The sequence below is a fragment of the Rhincodon typus genome, unplaced genomic scaffold (assembly GCF_021869965.1).
Source record: "Rhincodon typus isolate 14 unplaced genomic scaffold, sRhiTyp1.1 hic_rhity00000862, whole genome shotgun sequence".
Lineage (NCBI taxonomy): Eukaryota > Metazoa > Chordata > Chondrichthyes > Orectolobiformes > Rhincodontidae > Rhincodon > Rhincodon typus.
In genome coordinates this window covers 25,201-38,441 of record NW_025966500.1, presented here as the reverse complement: position 1 = coordinate 38,441, position 13,241 = coordinate 25,201, and the positions used below count along the sequence as shown (strand labels likewise).

Genomic DNA, 13,241 nt, shown 5'->3' with positions numbered 1-13,241 from the left:
TTTCATTGTCACATTTCCTGATTGTGTGCCCCTTACTAACTGTTCAACTTAAAAACTGATAGTTCAGTTTCCTGTATAATAATTATAATAATTAGCACTGATTGACAGATAACCACCACTACCAAACAGCTCCCTGTTTAGGAAGCAATTCAACTTACTTGAATATTGTTAATTCTATGTCGTTCTCACTCTTAAACCATGATTAAACTTGAGAAAAGCCGAACTTAACACATGAACCAATCTTACTACTATATTCTATTCTTATCTTACCCAAGCGTAGACGTGTGACCGTGTGCCCTTACATAATACTGAGTGGTTGCTAGATCTGTCTTTGGAAAGATTGAGGGGCATTAAAGCAAAAGATACAATTATCTGATTCAGAACATATATTACATCACTGGGATACAGTATTGTACTGTTGGATTTAGGGCAGTACATGTAACCTCCCATAACAATTAAGACAATAACCATTCCTTTAAGTGGACTGAAAGAATCTGAGATGGTACTGAAGGGTAATCTCAATTTCAAATGTATGGTAAATGTGAAATTTTGAAAGAAACATGGCTAGGTATTACAATTTAAATATTTGTAAGAGTACTGAAAAGATCAAATCAACTCAAACCGTATGTTAGAATATTACGCTATTAACATCAATTGCTCAGCATGCTAATAATTGATACAGTTGCATCCTTCATTTATTTATGTTCACAAATGACACTAATTTAAAAAAAACACTAAAACACTTTTTTTAAATGATATATATTTATTTATCATTGAGTACTATATGTAAAAGAAAGACAGCCTAAAGAAACACTACACAGACCATTTATAATGAATTTAGTCCTGCTTGCTCTTCTTGAAAAGCATAGGTTTAAGAGAATTTCTCCTCTAAATTAAGTAAGTACAAATTAAAATACTTTGATCTGGCAAAATGAAACTATTTAATTTCAATAAATATTCAATATCAGCACCATGCAGAGTGAACTTTCCCAATTTCAACAGAGATTACAGAAGGAAATTCTGGTTTAAATACCTATTTAAAATTCTCAGATGTTGGAATCAAGTAAATATCTGTAAAACAGAATCGGACAGCTAAGTTTGTTGCTTGTTGTCTTTTCTGTGGTAAATACGTATGATGCACCTATGAGACACTGTCATGATTTCATCTTGAGTGGATCATTGCTGAAATGGTAGCATCACTATATTACATCTTCTGTAGGATTAATACCTTTTTCAAAGTAAGTGATGAGCACTATCACTTCTTTGCTGACTGTGAAATCTACACCATTATATTAAATAATACATTAAGGTTACATACAAGCATGACAATATTCTTCAGTGTTGTCCACAGAATTAAGTCTAGATTAGAAAGGAGATTTCAATTCTTTATTTTTCTTCAGATTTCATTCAATCTGCTTGAACATCCTGGAGTTACCATTGACCAGAGACTGAACTAGACTAACTGCATAAATACTGTGGCTACAGAGAAAGTCAGAGGCTAGGAATTCTGTGGTATGTAACTAATGTCCAGTCACCCCAATGCTTGTCCACCTACAAGACATAAAACGGGCATGAAATGGAATACTTTCAATTTGGCTGGATGATTGCAGCTCCAAGAAGACTAAAGAAAAGCTTGAAGAAAACCATCATAAAGCAGCCCACTATATTGGCAGCCCAAGTGACACCTTCAACACCGTTTGACAATGGCAGCAGTGTGTGTCATCTACAGGATAACTCAGCAAGCCTCGTCTGACAGCACCTTCCAAACTTGTGACCAGTACCACCTAGAAGGAGAGGGGCAGCAGATGCTTGGGAACATCATCACAAGCTGCAAGTTCCTTTCCAGGCCCAGACCATCCTGACTTGGAACTATATCACTTTCCCTTCACCAGTCACTGGGTCAAAACCCTGGAACTCCCTTCCTAACAGCACTGTGGAGGTCCCTACAACCAATGACTGCAGTGGTTTAAGAAGGCACCTCACCAGCATCTTCTCCAGGGTAATGGGATAGGCAATGAATGCTGACCTAACCAGTGATGCCCTGATCCCATGGACAACGAAACGAAAGGTAATAAGCCTTTGGCATTTCACACTGGGTGAACCACGCTAACATCCAGTTACCAAGGATTAGTCTCAGACTCATGAACAAAATAAGCAACTGCTACCTGTCTAACGTTCAAGAATAAGAAAACAGAATTTATCAAATAACATTGTTTCCCGAAACTTACCACTGCTTTTGAAAAGACAGAAATTGTTTGTGTGCTCTTTATTGTTGCATGGTCCATTTTCTTTATCTTCCAAAATTAGGTCATCATACTGCTCTTCAGGGAAGGCAGTAGGTTGTATAGTTATCTTCTGATGGGGCAAAATCACTACCCTGAAACTACACAACCTACTACCTCACTCTGGCAGAACATTGAGATATTGTCATGGCTGATTCAGTAATGCTTGAAGCCAAATGTACAGTAAATTAAAAAGTTGCATTGTATTTTACATGTAACATTTAGGAAAACTTAGATGCATCAACATATTAGTTGCCCTCCGATAAGATCTAAACTGAAGGATGAAAATTTGTCTCAGCTGATTTCTGTGGAGAGGAAGGAAAACATGAGTTGGTGATCATATACTAGCAGCAACTCTCAGAAGTATAGGACCCTGGAGGAGCAATTTTTTCCTCACTTGGCTTCAGGGAAGGGTATGGTTTTTAAAAAAAAAATACTTACCCTTACTGCCTTTTTAGGGGCCAAAAAAACTGAGCAACCAACCATTACTAGTTATATTATTAGGCATGATTAGGTATTAGTCTGGATTCAAATGCTAATGAAGATTTCATTCATATTTCCAATTGCAAAGAATCAGAGAAGTGTTGATAATTATAGGATTAATATAACATGCAGATAGATCAAATTCTGGAAATATTAATCTCTGCTGTAGTTTTTTGATACATAAATCATGTGAGTACATTACTAAGTCACTACCTTCCACATCCATCATTAACTATTACCTGAAAACCAAAAAAGAGCTACATTCATTAAATCATACTTATTGTAAGATCTTTGTTTGATAGCAGAACTTAAATCATTCTTTTGTTTTCAAAATAATTCAAAATCCAGATAACTAAAACAATTGTGTAGTTTTCAGCTGATCCATCGGAGTTTTGACAGCCACCTCAGGAAAGACAGTAGATTGTATAGTTATCTGACTGGAAGGGTGTAACCCTAAAACTATACAACCTACTACCTCATCCCAAAGGACAGTAATATTCCATTGCAACATCCAAGGAGGAAAGTGGTGTTCTTTCAATATATGTACCTGCATAGAAGGGAACAATAAAAGGAAACCAAAATTTGAAAGTGCAATCCACGTCAATAGATTTTTCCGAGGTTGTTGACTTGCTCGCTGAGCTGGCTTGTTTTTGTTCAGACGTTTCACCACCGTGCTAGGTGACATCATCAGTGGAGCCTCCGATGAAGCGATGTTATTCTACTCTGCTCAGAATTTATACTGTCCGGTCCATTATGGTGAGTACTGTCATTTCCAGTTTTGATCTGTATGGGTTTGTATATGGGGTCCAATTCTATACGTTTGTTGATTGAAGTATGAGTGGAGAACCATTCCTCTAGGAATTCCCATGCGTGTCTATGTTTGGCTTGGGCTACAATATAGACACGTATATATAAACCCATAAAGATCAAAATCGGAAATGACAGTACTCATCACAACGGACTGGACAGTATAAATTCTGAGCGGAATAGAATAACATCGCTTCATCAGAGGCTCCACTGATGATGTCACCTAGCATGGTGATGAAATGTCTGAACTAAAACAAGCCAGCTCAGCGAGTAAGTCAACAACCTCATCCACAACATGAAATACAGATCTTTGCCAAAACCTTTGATAGATTTTTCTTATTTTGGTCAATTCAAAACAAATAATTAAGCAGATGGAGTTTAATTTAGGCAGACCAGGGCAGGACTAATACAGTAGGGCCCTGGGGTGTATTGCTGAACAAAGAGACCTAGGGGTTCAGGTGCATACCTCCTTGAAATTTGAGTCACAGATAGACAGAGTGGTGAAGAAGGCGTTTGGCATGTTTGCCTTCATTAGTCAGTGCATTGAGTATAGGAGTTGAGATGTCATGTTCCAGCTGTACAGGACATTGGTGAGGCCACTTCTGGAATACGGCATTCAATTCTGGTCTCCCTGCAATAGGAAAGATGTTAAACTTGAAAAGGTTCAGAGAAGATTTACAAAGACATTGCTGGGGTTGGAGAATTTGAGTTACAGGGAGAGGCTGAAGAGGCTGAGGTTTTTTTCCCTGGAGCATTGGAGGCTGAGGGGTGACCTTATAGAGGTTTATAAAATCATGAGGGGAATGGATAGAATGAATAGCCAAGGTCTTTTTCCCAAGGTAGGGGAATCCAAACTAGAGGGCATAAGTTTAAGATGAGAAGGAAAATATTTGAAGGGGACCTAAGGGACAGCTTTTCCACACAGAGGGTGGTGCCTATATGGAACATGCTGCCTAGCTGGTGGTGGAGGTTGGTTCAGTTATGACATTTAAAAGGCATCTGGACGGGTACATGAATAAGAAGGGTTTAAGAGAGATACAGGCCAAATGCTGGCAAATGGGACTAGATCAGTTTAGGATATCTGGTCAGTATGGACAATTTAGACTGAAGCGCGTTTTTCTGTACTTTATAACTCTATGACTCTATTGATAAGGGTATATATTTGTACGTGTCATAAGCAGCACAATAAAGAAGTGACAACCATAATGATACCAATCTGTCTATCACAATTTGAATGCTAACACTAACACTTCATTAGAATACAGCATCTAATATTGCATTTGCTTGATTACAAGTCATAACAATGTGTTTGGCAGATTATCATTGGACATTTATACTAATCAAACACCTGATCAGTATGATAGCCTCTCTGGGAGGGATCTGTGAGCAGGTCAAGCAGCAGGGAGACTCTTTAACTGATCATATTGAAGAGTTCTCACTGAGAAAAACAGACTGCGCAGCAGGAACCTTTTTTTAAAAAAAGAGCAGGAAATGTAACTTTTAAATCCTTGCATCGGAAGCAAAAGAAAGCTTGGGACATATAAATGGGATTGAGGAACAAAGATGAAAGAAACAAAACCTAAAAAGAATCACATTTTAGTTTAGAAACTGCAACTTCTGGATTTCCATGTTTAACTGCACTTATGCAGTTATCCCAGACTGCTGCTTCCTTTACTATTGCAAATGCAGCAAAATCTTAGCCACTGTCTCTACAGTAACAAAAACAGGCAGCTTTACCAAACTATTGAAATTCACTGAAATACTCATCAGCATGTACCTCTATAACAACATGGAAATATTTAAACCTGTTGAGACTCATTATCATTTATAGTGAGTGTTACTCACATTTGCTTATAAAAGTGATCTATTTTAAAGTACTTCACTTCTAAAAGTACAGTTGCATTTTGACTGGATTTGTTTTCTGTAACACTCATTCATTTCACTACTATATTTTCCTAATGTTGGATCTCCACTACCCACTTTAAACAAGTGGATGCTAATTATCTCTTTGGAAGTTAAGCTAACATGCCTCCTCAAGTGAAAAATAATGTAAATGCGAATATTTCTGATCTCATTTCTAAAATAGCATCATTTGAATTGATCAGATCACCAATTTTAAATATGCACCATTAACCCCATAGCAAAGTATGTGTTAAGTCCTTGAGTTACTAGGTGAAATGTGTTAGTAGATAGGAATGCAAAAAAGCAGTGAGAGAAGGGCTAGATTCCTGCTCATGCCAATATAAGAACAGGAATAGAAAAAACTTGGAATTGAGTTGTCTGCTGTAGTAAAGGACTGGGGCACACAGCATATGGAGGTTGGAAGAAAAAGGATAAAGCATACCAATCAAGAATGGGAAGAAATGGAGGTGGAGACTTTTTGCATAGATGGTTGTCAGGGTCGTCCAGACACAATTCAAGTGCCTCCACTTAACTGTCACAATCAAAAATTGGCAGTGGTGGTGATCAAAGAGAAGTAAGTCTAGGTATTCATGTACTTCCAAATACAGGATATTGCAAAGTATGGATGGGTTTACAACAAAAAAGAGAAATAGAACAATATCATGTTGATTGTTAAAAATGCCAACCTGTGATGCTCTTTGCTCTCGAAACTTTTGCTTGACCTCTTGTTGGCAGAATTTCCTACAAGTATAAGGAAAACAAAAGTAATACTTAATGCCAGACAATACTTAATTTCAAACAATGTTAGGAAATAATGCACATAAACTGTAATATTAGAAACACCTAGTGCTATTAAATATAATGATCATTCTGTACCACATTACAGAAATATCTGCCGCACCACTGCTAGTGTTTAATTCACCAATATCCATGTATTGTTCCAACTGCTGAGTTGGTTTATCATGGATTGGGTAAAGTTAAAAAGCTATGTTATTGTTCACTATTATGTTTGTTGAAGACAATATTGAAACTACTCCATACCCCTAGATATGGAGAAATTAAATACTATCCTAACTGAAAGTAACAGCAAATTATGAGGTTGCTTTTTTGTGGTGGTGGGAGGAATGCTGGGCAAAGACTTCATGCCTTCACTCATCTGCAACAGAGTAATCTAATCCCCCCAAATGAGACAAGGCTATATTTGATTTGATTACTAAAAGGTGTGTGAAACTGATGCAGAACAACTCTCTTCAATATGTCTCCATCATTCCTTCATATAGATCTCATGCTACATGACCTATCCGAGACTGGAGACAATGGCAAATGGAAGTATATGATAATTCATGTCTTATAGACACAAACCACAGTGAACTGAGATCTAACACACTCCATAAAATATCAACTTTATATTCATAAATTTATATGCCCATTTATATCAAAAAAACTCCCTTCTCTGATAAGCAAGAAAGAATTGGAGGTCAATAGACATCAGAACAGGGCAGTGAAAAATTCTTCCCTATTGCACCAACTGAATATGTTAAAGGAGTACTGTCTTTATGCAAACGTACCTGCTAAGGTTTTTCTCCTGTTTGAAAATGGAGCCTTAAGACCCACTTCCATGATGAAAATATCACTTGTAAGTAGCACAATGATACATTTCAACAGTAACCAAGAGTTTTTGCTTTGTGTGTAACTTGTGATGTGGTTGCAAATTGCACCAGTTTTGTGATTCTTTTTGCTCAAGTTTCCACTTAAAGCATTCTCATATCATTGTTAACAATTAGTGAATTTGTGGATATTCCCAGATTTTTTGGTAGTCCCAGTTTCTTGTATAAGTTTGTTAAAATAGCACAATAGATTACAGAAATTTGATTTTCCCTGGACCTACTGCGCAGTTAAAATTCTTTGATATTTTGCACTTGTTTTATTGGTTTTGGAAAAATCGCTGTGAAAACTAGCCTCATGGAAACTCCAGGCTGCCTGGTTATCAGATTTGCTATATATTCTTTAATGGAGGAAAAAAAAGGCTTGCCTAAAATTTAAAATTATAAATCATATTTTTACTCATCTTTGTACAGTATCAAAAATCTGCATCACTTCATTAAATTTGCAATTCACATCCACAGAATTGCACTTTTTTTAAACTTTGAGGTTTTTTTGCATGTTTGTTTAATAAATCAACAAAAAAACAATTTGACTTATGCTTTCAGTATTTCAGGAAGGTTAACATTTGTTATGCCTACCATAATATCTGCTCTTCTCTAGTGAAGCGGACTTTCAAGTCTCTCTGACTAGCATTTTAAAAATATCAAAGATATCATTTAACAGAACCTGTTGAACAATGATTCCCGCTTTGATGTAAACTCTCCTCACAACTGGAACAGAAATTTTCCTGAAGCAAGAATCAGCCTCCTTGCAAATATTCATGCCATCGCCTTGCCTAAATCACTTTCTTTTGTCGGAATCCATTATTGCTGGCTTAATCCCTGTTTCTAATCTCACATTAAAATTTTGCATCTGATACAGTTATAAACATTGCCCAGTAATTATATAGTTTAAAAAAAAGAAGAAAAAACAACATAGTAGAAATTTACTTCAGTTGCTTTTGTCAGAAAGCGAGAATTTTTCTTGCATGTCAGTGCTGGCCATAATCCTACTAAAACAGTCTTCTGGCCTAGCTCTAGCAGGCCAACATTAATTTAAGTCTGAATGTTACATAAAATAACAGACAGATGGTTGAAGAAACATTGCAAAGGTGTACTACATCACTACTGTGATTTGATTTTAGTCTAATGTGTACATGATTGACTGGTTAGAGTTACTTATCAAACAGCTATGCCTTTCACTTAATATCCTAAAAAAAAGACAACGGACTGCATGCTATGCTTTAAAAAGTCCTATAGCATCTGTTTTATACAATAAATGTAATATTCCTTTTCATTATTCAGCTAAAGTCTCAATATTACTACTTGTAAATCCTGTGGCATATATGTGAATACTTGTTATTTTTATCCCCAATCCTGGTACTCATTCATTTTTATTCAGTTCTTACATTTCTATGTGTTATACAGAATAACATTCTGGACAGCGTTCCAAGGTAGTAAGATATGTCAGAATTGAAATGGAGTTGATGCATTGCAAGGTCATGCTTATCATAACTCCTGGATATATTATTACCATGTTACGCAAAGCTGTATGATATCTTACATAAAATCTGCATTTTGACAAAATGTATGATACCTTCTTACATTGTAACATTTGATGGGCTGCTTTTGTAAGATGTCAAGGATAAGCATGTGGTGATGTCAGTTTAAATTAAGAAGATGGGATAAACACAGTGTGCTTTTTGGTTAAAGTTACAGGCACATTTTTATATTGCAATTAATTAAATTTTGCATTATAAGTACTTTGAATGAAGCAGAAGCATTTTTTTTAGGAGTACTTTGTGGAATGCAGTTCAAGTTGAATAAGAGGGCATGAGTAGGGAGTTGTGATTCAATGCTTTTGAGACAAGGCAGATTCTTCAGTCAGCAGAAGTTCTATTTCTGTGATGATGATTTGGAAACCTGGGCTACAGTTTCCCTGTTACATGCTGTTGTGGCCACTCTGCTGACACATGGAATTGCTGTACTAAACTTGAAGATTTAATACTTCAACAAAGATTTCTCAAGTACAGTATTTTGCATAATTTATATTCTGATTGTTACATAGTAAGTTTTAGCTTGCTTTCAAATACCATAATACAATAGTGATTTATTTATTGAAACATCAAGTTGATCAGACAGGAGGCCAGCAACAGCCATGAGTAGATTGAAGGCCTTGAACTTATAGAACTTTTGCAATTATCATTGAGCCATTTAACATAAATCCATTAGGCACTGCACCAGTTGCATAACAAACTTTTCAGCATATACTAGTTTTATAACTATGGCTACATTTTTAGATCATATATCATAACATAAAAAATATTCACATTAATTTGGGTAAATAATTTTAAAAACGTAAAATAAATGTCAAAGTTAACAGCAGATTATAATTTTCAAATCTGTTTAATGGCTAGTTATCTATTCATATTTACCAAGCAATTCAACATAACTTTCCAATGGAGGATAAGACCATAGGAAATAGGAACAGGAGCAGGCTATTCAGCCCCTCGAGCCTTTCAACAGGATCATGGCTGATCCAAACTCCTCACATCCACTTTCATGTCCTTTTCCCATAAACCTCAGATTCTTGATCAGTAGTGGAATCATCTATCTCACCCTTAAATAAACTCAGTGGTGTGGTTCTACATAATTTTCACAGCTGCCTGTTCAGCCTGAGAAACACAAAGAATTACAGTGCAGAAGGAGGCCATTCAGCCCAACTTATCTATGCAGGGAATTGTAATGATTGGAACAAGGTTAGCCAGGTGGATTTCACAGAATATGAGTTGCCTTACTGGGGCTGTTAATCTGGTTCAATCAGGGAGCTGTGGCTGACAGATATAAACAGGAGTGTCAGGGATTCTGTACACTCCAGGAGCTAGCTGTGAGCTAGCTGGGTCAGTGTCATGTATTATGCACATATAAATAAAGAGTGACAGTGACGGGATACTGGCCTTCCTGGAGATAGTTCAGTGGCGACGAGAGAAAACATGGTCCTGAAGGGATTCGCTCACAGCTGACGTCTTTGAGTTGGCGTAAGCATTTCTGGCAACATGCTGCTATTTGGGAAGCTTGACTAGTTTGATCCTGCTATCGAAGACTGGGCCCAGTATGTGAAAAGAAAGCGTTATTTTTTCTGGGCAAATGGCACTGGGGCAGATGAAAAGCAACGAGTAAGTCACTCGGCAGCTAGTGGACCCACAGCTTTTTAGATTAATAGAAGTCTAACTTACCCTCAGACACCAGATACTAAAACCTTTCAAGAGTTGATGGATTTAGCTAAGGAATATTATGACCCCAAGCCTCCTCTAATTCTGAGACATTTTACTCAACAGTTCGAGAACCAGGAGAATCTGTATCAGGATTTTTGACAAGGTTAAGACAACTGGCAAAGACATGTGATTTTGCTTTAACCGTAAGTGAGATGCCTAGAGACTGTTTGGTATGTGGGAATTACAATGTGACCATGCAAAAGCTTCTACTAGCTGTAGCCCAAGTGGACTTCAGACAGGCACTGTAATGAGCTGTGGTATTAGAAAATGCGGCAATTGGGTCTTATGAATTCCGGTGTTTTCATACGGAATTGGACACCCTCACCCGTCCTACTGAGCTTGGGGAACATCACTTGAGTGAAGGCAATTGCCCTGCCTGCAAAAGTAGTAGACTCGCCAACTTTAAGGGCACTTAAATGGTCATTGGATAAACATATGGATGATAATGGAATAGTTTAGGTTAGATGGGCTTCAGATTGGTTTCACAGGTCGGCGCAACATTGAGGGCCGAAGGGCTTGTACTGCGCTGTAATGTTCTATGTTCTATGTTCTGAACAGAGGGACTGTAAGTCAGCTCACAGCAAAACCCAAAACAAAGGCAAGCCGCAGCCAAACGGTTAAAATTTTCTCAAGGATCTGGCCGGCAGGCCATTATAGTTGCTGCCGGTATGCGGATTCAAGACTGCAAAAGTGTCCCAGAATTGGGTAAGGGAACTCAGAGGCCGGTATCCAGGAGAGTGCACATGCTGGAAAGTCTATCTACGGCTGGTTTGGAACAGTTAAATTGCTTAGCAACATCCAAATCAGAACCAATCAAAATGGTTAAATGGTAATCCTGTGCTAATGAAGGTTGATACCAGCGCGACTGTATCAGTGATTGCAGAACCAGTCTTTACCAAAAGTCACTCTGGATTGCCTTAAGTTTGCTTCAGACCTCAGCCAGGTTGGGAACCCATACCAGGGATTAGGGTACAACTTTGGTGCCAATTTCTTATAAGAAGTTAGCTGGTTCAGTTACCAGTGACTGTAGTAAAAGGATCAGGGCCAAGCTGGCTGGAGCAAAATTAGTTGAGGGAGATTCACCTGGATTGGCTCAAACATTTTTCAATTAGAAAACAGCTGCCTGAGTGAAGTCCTAATTAAATACCCAAAAGTCTTCTAGGAAGATCTAGGGACTATCAGAGGAGCAAAGGCCACATCACATGCTAACCAGGAAGCAATTCCACAATTTTGCAACACCGACCCAGGGCCACTTGAAGTACAGGCAGAAATCAGAAGGCCAGACAGTGAAGGAATCATCAAACCAGTCCAATTTGTGGAATGGGCAGCACTGGTCATACCACCGATGGGTTGGACCGCCTTTGTGAGGATTTTAAACAAAACGTAAACTGCTTTTTGCAGCTGGATAAAGTACCCAATCCTGTGGATAGAGGATTTTTACACAAAACTGGCAGGTGCGGCTGCCCTTCACTAAGCTGGACCTGAGCCACACTTATAAGGCTTTAAGATGAGGATTCCCAGAAGTATGTTACAATTAATACCCATAAGGTTTTGTACCAATATACCAGACTGCTATTTGGGGTATCATCAGCCTGTTCAATTTTGCAGTGGATGATGGAGAACATTTTGCAAGGTCTGCCTCAGGTCGCCATTTGTTTAGATGACATGTTAATAACAGGGAAGACTAATAAGGAACAATTAGAGAATTTGGACATAGGCATATGCCTGCCTTAGAAAAACATCTAAGGGAAAAGTGTGTGTTCCAGGCCCCCCAAGTGTGATACAGAGTCGATCTGTACCATATAGGAGCAAACAGAGGTGACCTGGTTCCCATGTCAGTCCAGAACCTCCGGTCATTTCTTGGGCTGGTAAATTATTACGGACAGTTCATACATAACCTGGCCTTCATCCTGGCACCTTAGCATTAACTCCTAAAAACAAACAGGGTCAGCCTTGGAAATGGTCGCGTAGCCAAACCAAAACTTTCAGTGATGTGAAGAAATAGCTATCATCCTCTAAGGTATTGGCACACTGGGATCCGAAGTGAAATCTGGTATTGACATACGATGCTTACCTGTATGGCATCGGGGTGGTATAAGGTCATAGATAGCCCAATGGAGAGGAATGCCCAATAGTGTATGCATCTAGGACTTTAGCAAATGCAGAGCATAAATATGCCCAGATAGAGAAAGAAGCTTCGGTGGTCATATTTGGAGTTAGGAAGTTGTACCAGTACCTTTATGGATGAAAATTTGTGATAATAATAGTCCACAAACCTACTGGGTCTGCTTAAAGAGGTCAAGGTAGTGCTGCCCATAGCTTCAGGCCAAATTCAGCATTGGCTCTAATACTAAGTGCCCATAATTAAAAGTCAGAACACCATCTGGGAGGCCAAGTAGCAAATGTGGATGCATTGAGCTGCCTCCCATTAGCAGATACCACCTGGTATCACCACTGGATGAGTCTGTAATGGCTTTAAATCTTCTGCACACACTTCCAATCACAACTGACAATATCAGACTTTGGACGCAGAAAGATCCAGTCCTAGCAAAACTGAAACAACTGCTGGTGATGGGGAAACCAAAGGGCCATCACAACCAGAATTGTAACCTTTTTGGATCTGGAGAGACCAGCTCACAAGAGGATGGCAAATTGTTATGGGGAGCAATAGTGATTGTCCCAGCAAAGCTTGCTGCTAGATACTAGGTGAATTCCACAAGATCATCCAGGGGTCTCCAAGATAAAGAGGGTGGCAAGAAGTTGTGAGATAACAAGGTGTAGAGCTGGATGAACACAGCAGGCCAAGCAGCATCAGAGGAGCAGGAAGGCTGACGTTTCGGGCCTAGACC

The 13,241-nt window shown here is 38.3% G+C and overlaps 1 long non-coding RNA gene across 1 annotated transcript; it reads right to left on the bottom strand.

The window, feature by feature from the left end:
- Positions 1 to 2,461: 2,461 nt before the first annotated feature.
- Positions 2,462 to 6,217, bottom strand: LOC125481099. The gene is made up of 3 exons (XR_007261206.1): positions 6,161 to 6,217; positions 4,039 to 4,203; positions 2,462 to 3,312 (listed from the first exon to the last, which is right to left on the bottom strand). It is a non-coding gene; the product is annotated as an uncharacterized LOC125481099 (long non-coding RNA).
- Positions 6,218 to 13,241: the final 7,024 nt, after the last annotated feature.